General features: G+C 41.3%; 1 protein-coding gene across 3 annotated transcripts in view; it reads left to right on the top strand.

The window, feature by feature from the left end:
* MTUS1 (microtubule associated scaffold protein 1) overlaps positions 1–16,944 on the top strand; it is a 170,189-nt gene that overhangs the window by 45,564 nt on the left and 107,681 nt on the right. For 2 of the 3 annotated variants that reach the window (XM_045286920.1, XM_045286919.1), the window contains exon 3: positions 14,803–14,831. The exons of the other annotated variant lie outside the window; for it this stretch is intronic. The gene's annotated coding sequence lies outside the window, so the exon portion shown is untranslated. The remainder of the gene's footprint in view (positions 1–14,802; positions 14,832–16,944) is intronic. 3 annotated transcript variants of the gene reach the window in all.

The raw sequence follows: 16,944 nt of genomic DNA, 5'->3' as shown, positions 1-16,944 counted from the left end.
TCGAGACCCTTCTGTAAGGGATGTCCAGTGACCTACAAATGGGCTTTGGGTCTCCACTCCGCACTCCCCCACTGATTCACTATGATATGATTTTTTGTTATGATGATGCCTGATACCTGATCCCTTGGACACCTCATGATCACACAGGCTGCTGTGCTTCTTCCATGTGGGCTTTGTTGCTTCTGAGGTAGATGACCGCTTGTTTATCTTCAAGCCTTTAAGACCCCAGACACTCTATCTTTTGATAGCCAGGCACCATCAGCTTTATTCACCACCTTTGCTTGTTCACCTGCTTTGTCTTCAGCAGTTGTGTTGGGAAGGTGAGCATCATAGAATGTTAAGGCCCCTTTTTAAAAAGTAGGTACAATATTAGGAATGTAAAAAAATCTGTCCTAAAAAAACAAAACAAACCCTAAAAGCATTCTGGCACAAATGAGGTCCAGGGTTCTTCCATTGAGCGGTTCCACCATCTTTAACATAGGCTTCAACACCTGGTCCCTGTGTTAACTGGGGTCAAAGCATGAGAGGAGACAGAATAAGAAAGGTCACATGAGAGGGTTTTGTTTTTTTTTGTCTAAGCTTAGGAATGGCACATGTCACATCTGCTCACGTTCTATTGGGTAGCATGTAACATAATTTACCTGCAAGAGAGTTTGTGCCAGAAAGAGGAGGAAATTGTTGGTGAGCAGCCAGTTACTGCCCCAGTTCTGCTCTAAAGCCCCATGGTTGTCTTTGGCATCATTGAATTGTACATGTGCGAAATGGAAAATGTTAGGGTACATATAATTTTATAGCAGCACCAAGAACAACAAATGAAGAAATGTCGAGGGGAAAACTACTTTGTGTTTTAAGAAGAGGATTAGATATTGGTGACAGGCAGAAACCTTCCACTTATTTCTCACCTTCCCCCGTCCCTTCCCGAAAGTTGTGAATCACTGAAAACATGATACTGACAGAAATGGTCTAATTTAGACAGAAGAATTCAAGTTAATTTCACTTCTAGTAAATTTTAGTATAGGTCTTAATTTGCTAAAATAGTCACTCAGATACTAATTCTTAGCAGAAATACATGACCTCATTTACCTAAATGGTCTTCCCCAACTGTTTCTAGTTCTTGCACTCCAGAGCAAATGTTAAGTGACCCTTCTCAGTGCTCTGAGGTGGGTGTGGCCTGTGAACTACTTTGACTGGAGAGTGTGAGCACATAGACATGGTCACTTGTAAGCTTTGGCTATAAGATCTTGTGAGTGCTGACTTTGTCCCGGGCCCTGCTAGGTGCCTGATAATTGTGGAAAGTACAAGGGTTGGGGGTGGGACTGGGGCTGGGGCTTCAAAAATTTTGTGGAAAAATAGAATGAAAAGATAAGGAGATTGTTCAGTGACCCTTTGAAGCCCCCTTGAATTGTTGAGATAATCCTTACTCAGCCTGGATTCCTGGTGGACAAGGAGTAAGAGAGTAGCCCCCTGACAACACTCATCGGCCATTTGCATTAAGCCACCCAGTCTGAAGTTATTTATGATTGTACAAAGCTGAGCCTGTGCTGAGGGATGTATTAAGAAAAAACAACCAAACCTACTGCTAGTGAATTGATTGCCGCCCATAGCAACACTAAATAGGGCAGAGCCAAACTGCTCCATCGGGTTTCCAAAGCGATAAACCTTTACGGAAACAAACTGCTTCAGCATTTTCCCCAGAGTGACTGGTGGGTCCGAATCCCCAGATCTCTAGTTAGCAGTCCAAATGCTGAAGCCCTGGTGCCCCAGGACTCCTTGAACAGTCTCCAGCCATATCGACATGCCAAGGCTTCTCAGAGTTCCCAATAGACATCAGGTTTACAATGAAAATATTAGGCTCTCAGCTGCACAGACTTCTCTCAAGATAATGATATCAGGGGACTTTACAAATGCTGTGGGAAATGTTTATTATCCTTTAATTCCATTTTTCCTTGAACTTTTGAAGCTCTCTCATATTATTGAATGCATGCCAGCATCTTCACGTCAAACAATGTTTCTTCCCTCCCCTCCCCTCCCCATTCTTGAACTGGACAGCGGAAACATTCCTTGTTTTCCTGTGCTCTGCTTGTACTGAGCTCAGCAGATGTGTGTTTTACAAAGGGAAGGTTTATGGTGTCCCTCAGTCAGGCACGTCTGTCAGGGCCATTTTTTCAACAGCAAAGGCTCCCTTCCTATCTGTGTGCCACATTTTAAAAATTTCTAGTGATATTATAATATAGTGTAAATATAACTTCCGTATGTCCAGGGAAACCAAGACATTCCTGTGACTCCCATAGTTTATGACCTCTCTCCCAGGTGCACCTGCAATAGCTTTCGCTGCTGTTCAAGTAGGAAGTGGACAGCTGGGGGGCGTCAGACCCTGTTCCTCCCAGAACACAGCAGTGAAGGTGTCAGTGGAGGGAAGAGAGAGGCCCTCACCATTTGGGCAGCTTAGAACAAGGAATCACTTTCTCTGAGGGCTGGGGCCATAGCACTTACTGCCATAACATTGCCTACAAGAAAATAACCCTCAGAGCACCTCGCTGTCACAGTCCATCTGACTCCAAGTGGCCCAGTAGGACGGAGAAGAACTGGTCCCTAATGGGTGTCTGAGCCGGATTCTTGATTGCAGCAGAAAGCCTCCCCTTCCTCCAGCAGAGCGGCTGGTTGTCTCAAACCGCTGCCCTTGGGGTTAGCAGCCCCTCCTGGAACCATTCTGGTTCCGCGGGAACCAGTCCCACTAGAGGACAGAAGAAAAGGCTTGTTTTGAGAACCCGTGTTTATGGCAAACTCATGGACAATGCCATCTATAGTTTCCATATTTCTGGGGGAAAATAGCTGTACTGTCGGGTCAGTGGTTGTGCTGCATTACTGATTAAAATGCTGTCTGCAGTTTCCGGGAATGTAACAATTGTGTGTGTGTGTGTGTGTGTATATATATATTTCAATAATGGAAACTCCTGAATTCCAAGTAATAAAACCATAAAAAGACTTGAAGAATGTTCTCTGAAAGGAATTTAGATGGACCCCTCCCACTATAGTGTTTAAAGATACTAATGTTTCCCAGAAGAAGGAAACTATGCTTCTAAAACAGATGATTGAAAAAGTGAATTTTCCCCTACAAATATTGGCCTTAAGCTAGGAATTGAAAAAAAAAAGGGTAAAGCTGTATAATATTTGCTAGTTCTGAGGAGTCCATTAAGTAACCACCACTCTTATTAATATGGGTTCTAGAATAATAATCATTCTAGACATATGAGCAAAGATGACAGATCTAGGTATCTAAGGCCTAAACCATTTCTATTAAATCCTCCCTGCTGAAGGCTGTTTGCAAGGATGCAGTTTAGAGTGAGGGGTAATGGGCTTCCTGAGGACAAATCCCAGCCTTGGGTCCTCCCAGCCACTCTGGACCCAATGGCAGTGAGTCTAGTGTAGCTTTTCAGTCACCACAGGGGTCCTCTGGGAAGCATGGAGCCTTCCTGGGTGGGCCCACCACCAGGGAGACAGTGGGAGGAGCTCCGTCAGGTCAGCCCAGTTTATTCTATCCAATTTTTGTGGTCAAGTTTGCTACTTCCTTTGGGCAGGATGTGATTAAAGGGCCAGGTTGCGGTTTAGAAGGATGTGTTAATTGAGCTCCTCTGTGAAAGGAAACCAAACCAACAATGGATCCCCTGATAAAGTTATGCTATGAAAAATATAGTCCTAAACCCTAGTCTCTAGAACAGGCAGTAGGATTCCAAAGGCCACCAGTCAAGCATGGGGAAGAAACGTATTTGCCCCCGCATCTCTCCTGCTACACCTCCCGGCCACTTACCCCATGGATAACCAGAGCTTTGTCCACACCTTCCCTAAGTTGCCCCTCACTGAGCCCGTGTTCCATTGGTGTTCTTCCAGCAGCATTTATGAGGAGTTACCCCAGGGGCTCTGACAGGTCTGTTAATTAAGTCAACACCAAGACTCCCTTTGCCCAGGACTTATTTACTTTTCTCTTTCCAATCTCAAGTGACATATACCATATTGTGCCACGGAACCTGTTAGAGTAGTGGTTCTCAACCTTCCTCATACAGGTCCTCATGTGGTGGTGACCCCCAACCATAAAAGTATTTTTGTTGCTACTTCATAACTGTCATTTTGCTACTATTATGAATTGGGCAACCCCTGTGAAAGGGTCATTCAACCCCCAAAGGGGTTGCGACCTACAGGTTGAGAACCGCTGCTCTAGAGTTTGTGCCATGAGATCAAGTGACAAAGCTAAGATGCCAGCAGCATCGAGGGGCCTGAAGTTTGTGTGTAAACCCTCTGCCATTATCCACTTCCCTGGAGAAAGTTAATTCTAGGATTGGATTATTTTACAAGTTAATATTTAAATGTGTTAAAATACTAAGGAGTCAGAATCTAAAATCGATTCTATGCATAGATTTATTGAGACCCCCATATACGCGATATGCTCTTTGGTGTGATGAGGACACATTGATGAATAAGACAGTTCCTCGCCCACCCCCCCCTCCCACCAAACAAACAAGTACAACTAACCAAACCAACCAACAAACAAAACCAGAGACTTCCCTCCTGCAGTTGACATTCTGAAGACTTTTGAGTTAAGAGACCAGGATTGCAATTCAGTGATCATCCTGCATTTTAAAGATTCTCTTTCTTATTTGGTTTCTCTTTCATTGAAGCATTTTGAAGCCTTGGAAGATTGTGATTCTCTGGGCAGGCACAGTCTGAGCTGCCTTGCTGCAAAGGATGTACAACAGCAAAGCCTTAAACATGTTAGTTCAGCATGACAGCTGTAAAGAGGCTTCAGATTGGATGATGGTCCCAGCCCCCTACCCCTTAACCCCCATTTGGGGAAAAAAAATACAATGAAACAAACAAACGAAAAATCTGATCACCTGACATAGCTATGCTAGGAAACTTATATTCCTAAAGCACAGTTTCTAAAACAGGCTGTAGGTTCTCCAAAGAAAATGCTGCCTCAAGGAGACCCACCCTCCCTCCCTAGGAACATAGTATTCTGTCCTGAGCAGCACTTTCAGTTCTGAACCTCAGTGGCTTCTTCCACTGTCTCCTACTCTGGAATTACATCACTCTCAGGAACCTGCCTCTGGGAAAGGCTTATCCCTAACAGTTAATTAGCTACTCAAGTGCTAATAGGACACATTGTTGGGGGGTTATGCTTGTGTGTGTGTACTTTAAGATGACAGACAGGACTCCCAAGCCTTTGGAGAAACCACAGAGATTCCAGCTTACCCCGTTCACCATTCTCTCTTTGACTTTGAATGTAGAATGCAATTTAGCCAAAAGAAGAAAAACAAACAAACCTCTTGCTCTCTTAGGCAACCATGTGTGGCATGGAGTAGAACTGAGCTCCTTAGTAAGATTTTCTTGGCTGCTACCTTTATGAAAGCAGGTCATCAGGCCTTTCCTGAGTCTGAACCAGCATCCTTTTGACTATACCCCACCCAGCCCACTGCCCTTCTGATGATTCCAACTCATGGTGAACCTATGAGGATATCCCGCCCTCCCCACCCCCCAATAAAAACCGGATCCCCCCCCAAACTCTTATGTATTTAAATTTTTTTACAAAACAACCTTATCACCTTTAAAATACTGTCAATACATTAATCAAATCTGCAATTCCATTCTTGGAAACATTTTTCAACCTCATCTGTCTGGATGGCTGACAGCACCTCCCTCATTTTTTTCTTCACCTCTTCTACGTCATCAACTCACTGTCCTTTCATGTCTCTGCATTTGGAAACAAAAAGAAGTCACATGGAGTGGGAAGTCAGGTGAGTCAGGTGGGTGGGGCAAGAGAGGCATGTTGTTTTTTGCCCCAAACCGGCACACTGAAATGGCTTCGTGAGCAGGTGCATTGTCGTGGTGGCAAAACCAGTCCCCCTTCTGCCACAATTCAGGCCTTCTTTGTTGCACACTGTTAAATAATCTTTTCAAAGCCTCTAAATAGAAAGCTCAAAATAAATAAATAAAATAAATAGAAAGCTTGATTAACAGTCTGACCTGTTGGAAGAAACTCCAAATGCACTATCCCCCTCACATCACATCTTTTTGTTTTGGACACCCCTTGTATTTAGGGTTTCGGGACCTATATATACTTAGGGGAGCATGTCACCTCATCTTCTGTGATGCTTCTTGTGGATTTGACCAGCACTACCAGGTGAAGCACATACCATTTCCACTACTCAGACCTGTTATTGATCGTGTGAAGCTGCAAGTTCTTTAGGTTTTTGTAGGGTACACAGAATCATTTGCCGAATCTTTTTAAGCAGTAAGTATGGTTTTGTTCACCAGTTTGTAGAAGGGCCTGCAAAGACTTTTCCCTGTAGTCTCACTGTTGACTCAACGGTGTCTGCCAGGCTCCTGCTGCTTGCCCACACATGCCAAGGAAAGTTCAAAGTCTAGATGAGGGACCTGTCTGGGGAGACTGTCTGCTTACAGCCTGTGCTGCGCCAAGGCCCAGATAGCTTTGTTTCAGTTACGCAGAGCAGGCCTTGATCCTTGAGCCTGCAGGCATATGCAGCCCTCCTGCTCTAGAAGCAGCTTCTTACCTACAGGTAAAGTTACCCAGGAGCTGCGATTTCCCACTAAGGTTAAAAAAAAAGGGGCATTAAGTTTAAAATGACTTGTGTCATACAAAAGCCAACACCCTAACTGAAAAAAAAAACTGAGCTAGCTTGCAATATGTAGGCTGCAAACCTTCAATGTGCTAAAACATCTGGCCTACACCTCAAGCTTTTTGGAATCTAAGCCATGGCCAGGCTAACATCTTCAGTTAGTGCATGTATGTTTATCCCAGCAACCCTCACCCCTTGCAGCTTCCTTAATGTTTGTCATCCTGTATAATGCATGTACAACTTTGAGGTATAGAATTGGTTTTAACAGGAAAAAAAACCCAAAGAAACAATAATATCTCACTGCTATTGAGTTGATGCTGACGCATGCTTGCCCGCTAGGACAGGGTAAATCACCCTGAGTTTTGAGGCTGTAATTGTTCACAGGAGTAGAAAGCCACATCTTATCCTGTGGAGTGGCTGGTGGTTGTGAATTGCCGACTTTGAAGATCGGCAGTCCAACATGGAACCAATATGTGCCTGTGTCCTTATAAAATAGGTAGTACGCTGTCTCCAAGACCGCTGTTCTGGATGGCTGGCCTGCTTTGTTAGACTGTAGAGCAGCGGTTCTCAACCTATAGTCGCGACCCCTTTGGGGGGTCAAACGACCCTTTCAAGGGATCGCCTACCATCAGAAAACACATATTTCCGATGGTCTTAGGAACCAAGACACTGCTTCTCTATCCGTCTCCAGGCGGGTCCGCCCACATGCAGATACGCCCCATACAAGTACCTGGCGTGAAGACTGTTACCCATGCTACACCACACTTCAAGACAAAATTTCACTTATTTGTAATTAGAAATAAATATTTCATAATATATAATTATCATTTTTTGTTTTTGTGATTAATCACTATGCTTTAATTATGTTAAATTTGTAACCCTGAAAATGTATCCTGCCTATCAGATATTTACATGACGATTCATAGCAGTAGTGAAGCGACAGTTATGAAGTAGCAATGAAATCATTTTGTGGTTGGGGTCCCCCCAGCATGAGGACCGCATTAAAGGGTCTCGGCATCAGGAAGGCTGACGACCACAGCTCTCGCTGTTCTCCTGCACTGGTTTGTGTGCAGTCACCCAGGCGTCCCTGGGTTGCGGAAGCCACTGCAGCCTGGCCAAGTGACTGAAACTCGTGAAGACCCAGCAGCTGAAAATACTGTCCGGCTCAGCAGAGAGCTAGGCTCTGGGACCTTGTCTTACTGGGGCTACCAGGCCTTAAGCATTAGATGGGAACTACTTCAGTTATTACGTGGACCGTCTTCCCCCTGGCGGTCCTATCAGATGAGCGTGGGGCTGTTAATAGGACAGAGTAGAACTGACCCTGTGGGTTTTCCAAGACTGTCAATCCCTGTGGGAGGAGAAAGCCCATCTTCCTCCCGTGGAGCAGCTGGTGGTTTCAAACTGCTGGTTTTCTGATTAGCAGCTCCACACCCTCTGTGCCACCTGCAAAGGATCATCAGGTGAAAGCTAGCCTGCGGGACAGAGCTGCATTTAGGGACACTATCTGCCTGGTCCCTGCAGTGTAGGGTCTGGGCAGACCACATTCTGTCCCGCCCACCCCCACCACTTACATGGTGAGTCTAGAGCGTACCCCAGACCAGCAGCCTGGAGCTGCCCTTTCACCATTCAGGGGACAGTGGGGTCAGAAATGAAACCCAACCAAGCCACTGACATCGAATGTGATGTTCCAACACAGAGCAACCCGTGTAGGGTTTCCAAGATTATAGTGATTGTGGACCACTTTAATCTTGCGGTTAGCCTGTACTGAAGACTACAATCTTGGCTCTTCATCAGCAAGTGCTTCAAGTCCTCCATAAGGGATAGCATTGCTGATCTAAGATGGATGTTGCCTGAAAGCAGAGAATGAATGAATACCAGGCAGGTGTTTACTGTGCTTCATTGATTATGTCAAGACAATGACTGTGTGGATCGTGATAGGTAGGTAGGTAGGTAGATAGACAGACAGACAGATAGATAGATAGCTTAGAGAAGAATGGGAATTCCAGGACTCTTCCTTGTGCTCATTCGGAACCATACCTGGATCAAGAGGCAGCTGTATGAACAGAACAAAGCTACACAGCATGGTTTAAGATCAAGAAAAGTGTGCATATGGGTTTTATCTTCTGAACATACTTATTCAGTTCCTATACTGAGCAAATATTCTGAGAAGCTGGACTATGAGGGGGTACCGCTTCCCCCCAATTTTTTTAAACACAACCTTATCATCTTCGAAATACTGTCCATTACACTTAATACATTTGTCAAATTTGTAATTCCATTTTTAGAAACACTTTTCAAACTCATCTGTTTGGATGCCTGACAGCACCTCTCTCATATTTTTCTTCACCTCTTCATCAAATCACTGTCCTTTCATGTTCCTTTTTATTCACAGAACAATAAGAAATCACAGCACGGTCAGGTGAGTAAGGAAGGTGCATGTGGCAAGAGAGACCTACTGGATTTTGCCCAAAACTGGTGCACTGAGATGGCCTACATGAACAAGTGCATCGTCATGGCGACAAAACCCGTCCCCCGTCTGCCACTATCCAGGCCTTTTTTGCATATTGTTACTTAATCTTTTCAGAACCTCTAAATGGAAAGCTTTCTTACCTGTCTGACCTGGTGGAACAAACTATGAGTTGTCATTTTTGTCTGTTTGTGAAGTTGATGGATGTCCAGAATGAGGTTTGTCATCAGTTGACACTTCACCTTTTTTGAAATGAGAAAAGCACTCACACATGAGTTTTTCCCATAGTTCTGTCCTTGTAAGCCATGTTCAACATCACAACAGTTTTTTGCGGCATTTTACCCCCGAACAGGAAACAAAATTTCACAGCTGCACATTGTTCTCTTAGATCAGCCACCACAAAAAATGAGGTTCAAGCAAAACTGCTTTTAGAAAAAATTTTACTGTGACCAGAGAGAACCTTTCCAGGCAACGCCATCGGTGCACTAACTCAGAGTGAGTTGCCTGGATGCTTGCCTAATGGGAAAAATGTGTACTCCTCTGAAATCTCTGCCCAGCACAACTCTGGGATTTTTTTGGGGGGGGTACCCCCTTGCATATGAAGCAGAACTTCGCCTCAGGATTACAGGAGGCTTAATAACACATTTCAATATGCAGTGTGAGCTACCCATTTTTTAGAACAACAGTTTTATTGTAAGTTAGGTGAGAATTTACATTTAAGATCAACTTTGTATTCAACAGTTTATTTTTATTTTTTAATCGTTTTATTAGGGGCTCATACAACTCTTATCACAATCCATACATACATCAATTGTGTACAGCAAATTTGTACATTCATTGCCCTCATCATTCTCAAAACATTTGCTCTCCACCTAAGCCCCTGGCATCAGGTCCTCATTTTTCCCCTCCCTCCACGCTGCCCCCTCCCTCATGAACCCTTGATAATTTATAAATGATTATTTTGTCATATCTTGCCCTGTCCGACAGATTAAACTACTAATCAACCCCCACGGTAATTTACCCTTCATCTGCACTCAGTGATTTCTCTTCTTCTTGAGGACGTCTATCGTCTATTTTACCCAACGTTGACACCGGTCAACAGTCTAGCCCAGGAGTCAACAAACTTGAGATGGGAGAGTCAGTCCTGTCCCTTATAACAATCTAAACATTATTTGAGAGCCATAAATATGTTTTTACAACAAATGAAATCACTATTATCTGAATATTACCCTTTAAGTGAAACAACGATGGCTTCATTTTCAGTTGTACTTCAGAGCCACAGGTACACACTGAGAGAGCCCCATATGGCTCTCGAGCCACAGTGTGCTATTACAGTGGTTGCATACTATTTGTCCTTTTTGTGGTCGCCTGCTTTCCTACTCAGCATCATGACCTCCAGGACCATTCATGTCATGAGGTACATCATGGCTTCATGATGGTTTTTAGGGATACATAGTATTCCATTGTGTGTATGTACGAGAGTTTCTTTATCCATTCTTCTTCTGATGGGCATTTACATTGTTTCCATCTTGTTGCTGTTGTGAACTTGGACGTACCTCTGTCTCCCCTTGTTATGATTCCTGCTTCTTTAGGATATATACCCAGTACAGGAATTACTGGGGCATATGGAATCTGTATTCCTAGTTGTTGGAGGTAGCACCCCATCACTTTCCACACTGTTTGCACCCTAGGAGTATGTGAGCATTTCCAACCCCTCTGCAGCCTCTCCCGCATTTGTTTTCTCTGTTTTAAAAAACTCTCTCTGAAGCCGCTCCTGCATTAGTTATTCTCTCTCTCTCTCTCTCTCTCTCTCTCTCTCTTTTTACTTGACTCTCATTGTCGATTTAAAGTGTTAGGCATCTCATTGTTGTTTTGATTTGCATCTCCCGGATGGCTAAGTGATACCATTTCTTCTTATGTTTATTGGTCATTTGGTGAATTGTCTGTTCATATCCTTTGCTCACTTTTTAATTGGGTTATTTATCTTTTCCATATTGATGTGTTACAGTTTTCAATAGATTTTAGAATCAGTCCCTTGTCTGTTGTGTTGTCAATTTTTTTTCCTGCTCTGTGGGTTCTCTGCACCACTGATGAAGTTCATTGGTGCACATAAGGGTCTTATTTTCAGCAGTTCGACTCACCTATTTTGTCTTCCATAGTGTGTGTTTCCTTCGTTATGTTTGATCATGTGTTTCTGTCCTGCAACAGAACCTTTAAGTTTGCCCCTAGTTTTCGCATCGACGATCTTTATATTGCCAGGCTTTACATTCAAGTCTTTGATATATCTTGAAATAGCTTTTGTATATGAGGTGAGATATGACTCTTGTCTCATTCTTCAGCCGATGGTGATTCAATTTTGCCAGGGCCATTTGAGGAAGAGACTAATTTCTTTCTCATTTAATGTTTTTTAGCCCTTTGTCAAAGATCAGTTATTTGCAGGTGAATGAATTTATTTCTGGAATTTATATTCTGTTCCATTAGATTATGTACTTATCATTGTATCAATACCAGTCTGTTTTAACAACTTTGGCTGTGAAATAACTTTTGAGGTCAGGATGTGAGAGACTTTCTACATCATTCTTCTTCTCAAGAAGTTCTTCAGGTAAATAATTTTTCTATTTATTTAAAGAATGGAGTTGGGATCTGGATCAGAATTATATAATATTTATAGAGTGCTTTGGGCAATGTTGACATTTTCACAGCATTATGTCTTCCTATCCGTGAACATGGAATATTCTTCTATTTATTTATATAGGTCTCTTTTGTTTTCTTGTAATAGTGTTCTGAGATAAACAATCTGGAGGAGAAGACAATAGGATTAATGGTTCTGGGGGGACATGGGAGAGGGGGAGGCAGGGGAAAGGAAGTGGGTGTTAACAAACACAGGGACAAGGGAACAACAAGTGAATAAAAATCTATGGTGAGGAGGGTTTAGGAGGCCTGGTAGGGCTTGATCAAGGGCAATGTAACCGAGAGGAATTACTGAAACCCAAATGAAGGCTGAACATGATAGTGGGACAACAGGAAGGTAAAAGGAAGTGGAGGAAAGAACTAGGAGGCAAAGGGCATTTATAGAGGTCTAAATACAGGCATATACATGTGTAAATATATTTTTATATGACAACAGGGAAATAGATATTTCTATGTGCATATATTTATAGGTTTAGTTTTTTGTTTTGTTTTTTAGGTTTAGTATTAAGGTAGCAGATGGACATTGGGCCTCTACTCAAGTACTCCCTCAATGTAGGAACACTTTGTTCTATTAAAGTGGCATTCCATGATGCTCACCTTCTCGACTTGATCACCGAAGACAAAATGGGTGCTGATGATGCCCGGCTATCAAAAGAGATAGTGTCTGGGGTCTTAATGGCTTGAAGATAAACAAGCAGCCATCTAGTTCAGAAGCAGCAAAGCCCACATAGTAGAAGCACACCAGCCTGTGTGATCATGAGGTGCCGATGGGATCAGGTATCAAAGAGCAAAAAATCATATCATTGTGAATGAGGGGGAGCCCCAAAGCCAATCTGTAGGCAACTGGACATCCCCTTACAGAAGGGTCACAGGGAGGAGACGAGCCAGTCAGTGTGCAGTTTAGTACCTATGAAACATACAATTTTCCTCTAGTTCTTTAATGCTTACTCTCCCACCAACTATCATGGTCCCAATAATGCCTTACAAATCCGGCTAGACCAGAGGATTTACACTGGTACAGATGAGAGGTGGAAACACAGGAAGTCCAGGACAGATAAACCCCTAACGACCTATAATGAGAGTAGTAATACCAGGAGGGTAAGGGAAGGTGGGGAAAACCGATCACAATGATCTACATATAACCCCCTCCTTTGGGGACGGACAGCAGAAAAGTGGGTGAAGGGAGACATCGGACAGTGTAAGACCTGAAAAATTTATAAATTATTTATAAATTATCAAAGGTTTGTGAGGGAGGGAAAAAATGAGGAGCTGATAACAAAGGCTCAAGTAGAAAGCAAATGTTTTGAGAATGTTGATGGCAACAAATGTACAAATGTGCTTGACACGATGCATATATGTATGGATTGTGGTAAGCATTGTATGAGCCCCCAATAAAATGATTTACAAAAAATAGTGTTCTGAACCCTGTTGATTCTTAAATTTACAAAATCCACTAAATAAAAGGACAGAAAAGGCTGGGATTTTCAAACTGAGCTCTGTCCACATGAAAGAAAGAAACAGATGGGATAGAAATAACACTACGATAGAGAAATTGTCGGTGATTTTTTTTTTCTATAGGAGTATTGCCTATTTGATAAGAAAAGTTAAAAAGATCAGTGATTAAAAAGTAAGGGAAGTCTGCTCCTAGTTATAATAGCAACTTGTACCGTTAATATGAAAAACTGACTGACAGTTCACTGATTTTTATCTTGTTATTTAAAGCGGTGTTCTTTTTCTACAAGCTCTGTAGTGCATTCTTGAGTGGTCCATAACCCCGAAGTATGAGCATCTCCTGGGAGATGGATAGAAATGCAGTCTCAGGATCCACCCTGGTCATATTTATCAGTCTACATATTTAACAGGTGGCTTGGGTGAGTCACAGATACACTAAGAGCTAAGAAGCGCAACGTTTAGAAGAATATGGTTTAAAATTTGTACTTATTTTCTAAATGACTTAAAGTATGTTTCTGTTGTGCACTGCCATAGCCGGGCCTTTTGAAATCTCTTAAACGAAGTATATATTTTCTCCTGTGTTTAACTGACTTACTGGAAATCATATGCTTTCAGGAAGTTGATCATCAGGTTTCTTGTACTTTTGTTCCTATAGTAGAATGTGCTGTACTAGACTTAGTGGTTTGCTTACAGGTAGGCTGCAGGAACTAATATTAGAATTTACACCTAGATTGTTTAAAAAAAGAATAGTATACTAAGGTTTAGAGGTTAAACTTTTAGCTACTTTGAACAATACGATAGGAGATAGCGATCTAAGAATGTGTTTTAAAATAACATTTGATTTTTTTGGTCAACTAATTTATTTTAAAATTTATTTTTGTTGTTTTTGAGGTTATACAGACAGCAGAACATTATACAATCAACTGCTTGAATTTTGACTTTAGAATAAGATTAAGCTTGTAGCTTAGTTTGCAAATCTCTTCTTTTTCAATGCCAATTGAAGATCAGGTAATGTTTTGTATTTTGAAACTTAGCTGGGTGAATTATTTCATCTTTGTGATTTGTGAATTCCTAGACTTTATAGAGGACAGCCGTGGTTTTATGATTTGGAGGTTATAAATTATAACGGTGTATTTTTTCATCCTAACAGACTGGCTTGTATTTTGGCATAAATAAAGAGTAAAATTAAAGTTCGGTATGGCTATAAAAGATTGAAACTTTTCATGTGTGACTATGTAAAGCACTCTTCGTCTTATAATTAGTGTTTATTGTAGTAACTTTAGGCTCATAAGTACAAATTATTGAGCTAACTCGTTGGGTATGAAATTTATAGTTCAGCTGATGAAATAGGTCATGTGACTGCTGTATGCCTCGTAACAATCTACTACCAATGGCTTTGGTCATGTAATGCAGTTATTTCTCAGAGTTTGTTCCATCACTTATAAAATAAGGAGGTTGAAATTTGTTCTCCAAAATTTCTTCCAGCTTTAATATGAAAGTGGTACTAAATATAATTATATGACAATGAGTCTGATAAATATAATTTTTCTTTTATTGTAGGAAATAATGGAATTTTCCTTGGGGAATAGGTAAGTATTTTTCATAAATTAAAATATAAAAAGCTTCCCCTTCCTCCTCGAAGATTGAAAGTAATACAAAACTTTTTCAACTAGTATAACCTAAAGCTTGTACTAGAAGTTTGTATCATTGAACATTTCTTCTACTTCATATTTACCAATTTCGAAGCTTACTAATCATTATGGAAGTTTCTGTTTTGGTCATCTCTTTATTCAGTAGGAGCAATGGAGAATTTCTTCTCCATAATCTAGGGTGTCTCTGAAAAGGATCTTCCTGTTTTCCCAAATAGCTTTTCCTGGTAGATAATGCTATTGTGGTAGATAATACTGTGGAAAGATAACTTGAGAAATTGTTTCTTAGGGTAAGGATGATTTGCTCAAAACTTGTCTTTCTCTTTAATTGTGGTGTTGTTAATTCCCGACTCTTAGTTTAATAAAACCTTAACATATTGGTGGTGTTTTACAAATTACATTGCAACTCCAGGACTATAAGGACATTACTTAATGGGCCAGATGAGATCAAGACCAAAAAATGCATGCCAGCAAGTGATGGGAATTTAGATACTGTTCTGTGATCATTATTATTTAGGTACTGTTCTTAAGCAGGAGAGCAATGAAGCTTCCCTAAGACATTTGGACATAACTTGTGAGGGAAGACTGGCCGGCTTTTCCTGTCGACTTCTTGGTAATAGTGGCTTTCAGCTCTTGTTCTCCGGTGACTGATGCAGTGATCATGATAAACAGGAGCACAGACTCTCTGTTACGCACATCTCAAACAAACCAAAAGCAAACATTGACTAACATTGAGCTGATGCCGACTCATCGCGACTGACCCTGTAGGACAGGGTTTAACTGCCCCAGTGAGTTTCCAAGACTGTACCTCTTTCCTGGAGTAGAAAGCCTGGTCTTTCTCCTGAGGAGCTGGCTGATGGTTTCTAACTGCAGACCGTGTCCAGTGCATAAACCCTACGTTCCTTGCTATGCCCACTAGTTCTTTACTCCTATTTATCAACCCCCAGGCCCTATTCGCAGGCCAGTCAAGTCAAGTTCAACTCAAAGTGACCCCACAGGTAGAGTAGACCTGCCCCATAAGGATCCTAAGGGGTTATAAATCTTCTGGGAGCACACTGTGTCCCACAGAGGGGCTGGTAAGTTCCCAGTGAGCAACTGAGTTCTTTGATCACTACCCCACCAGATCTCCTTATCTAGAAATATAGAACAAAAACCTTGAGTAACTCAATTTAATATCGAAATTCTGCCTAAGTGTTTGTTCTGAATATATTTTCTATGGTATTTTGGATTGTTTCCTCCACAAGTTAGAATATCTTTTTTTAAAATCTATAAGTTAAAAAAATGTATAGACCGTATATACTCGAGTATAAGCCGAGTTTTTCAGCACATTTTTAATGCTGTTTTTGTGGTAAAATGAGGTACCTCGGCTGATAATCGGGTTGGCTTATACTAGAGTATATGCGGTATACAAACACTAGTATGTTTGGTCAAATTGAAAGATTGTGAGATTCTTTGTTCTCCAGTGACTTTGTGAATCCCTGAATTGTAGTTCAAAAACATTTAACCTTAGACTTTGAAAACCATTAGAAAACATGAAAAGCACTCATGAGACAATGCTAAGCAAAAATATCATTTTAAAAGCGAAAGTTGGGTTGTATATCTATTGTATAAATGTATTAATATATACAGTATATGGAGTCCTCCCCTGGCCCTTTTGCCCCTATTTAATAATTTAGCAATGGTATCAAGAGCCTTAATTTTTCATATATATTTTTGTATTCACTGATACTATATTTCTGGGAAGTTTTTCCTAAGGAAATATTCAGATATAGTAGAAAAACCTCAAATGTATTGATTTTACTATGATTTATGAGACGGTAAGACTGGAATGAACTTAAACATCATATAACTTGGAACTGATGGTAACATCCAAAAAACCATATTGCACATTTATTTTTTTAATTTTTATTTTAAAAATTATTTTATTGGGGGCTCGTACAATTCTTATCACAATCCATACATACATTCATTGTATCAAGCACATATGTACATTTGTTGCCCTCATCATTCTCAAAACATTTGCCTTCTACTTTAGCCCTTAATATCAGTTGCT

Source organism: Echinops telfairi, unplaced genomic scaffold, assembly GCF_000313985.2.
Source record: "Echinops telfairi isolate 266 unplaced genomic scaffold, ASM31398v2 ScPeMD7_9;HRSCAF=40, whole genome shotgun sequence".
Lineage (NCBI taxonomy): Eukaryota > Metazoa > Chordata > Mammalia > Afrosoricida > Tenrecidae > Echinops > Echinops telfairi.
The sequence above is the reverse complement of the archived record's forward strand: the minus strand, read 5'-3'. Positions and strand labels throughout refer to the sequence as shown.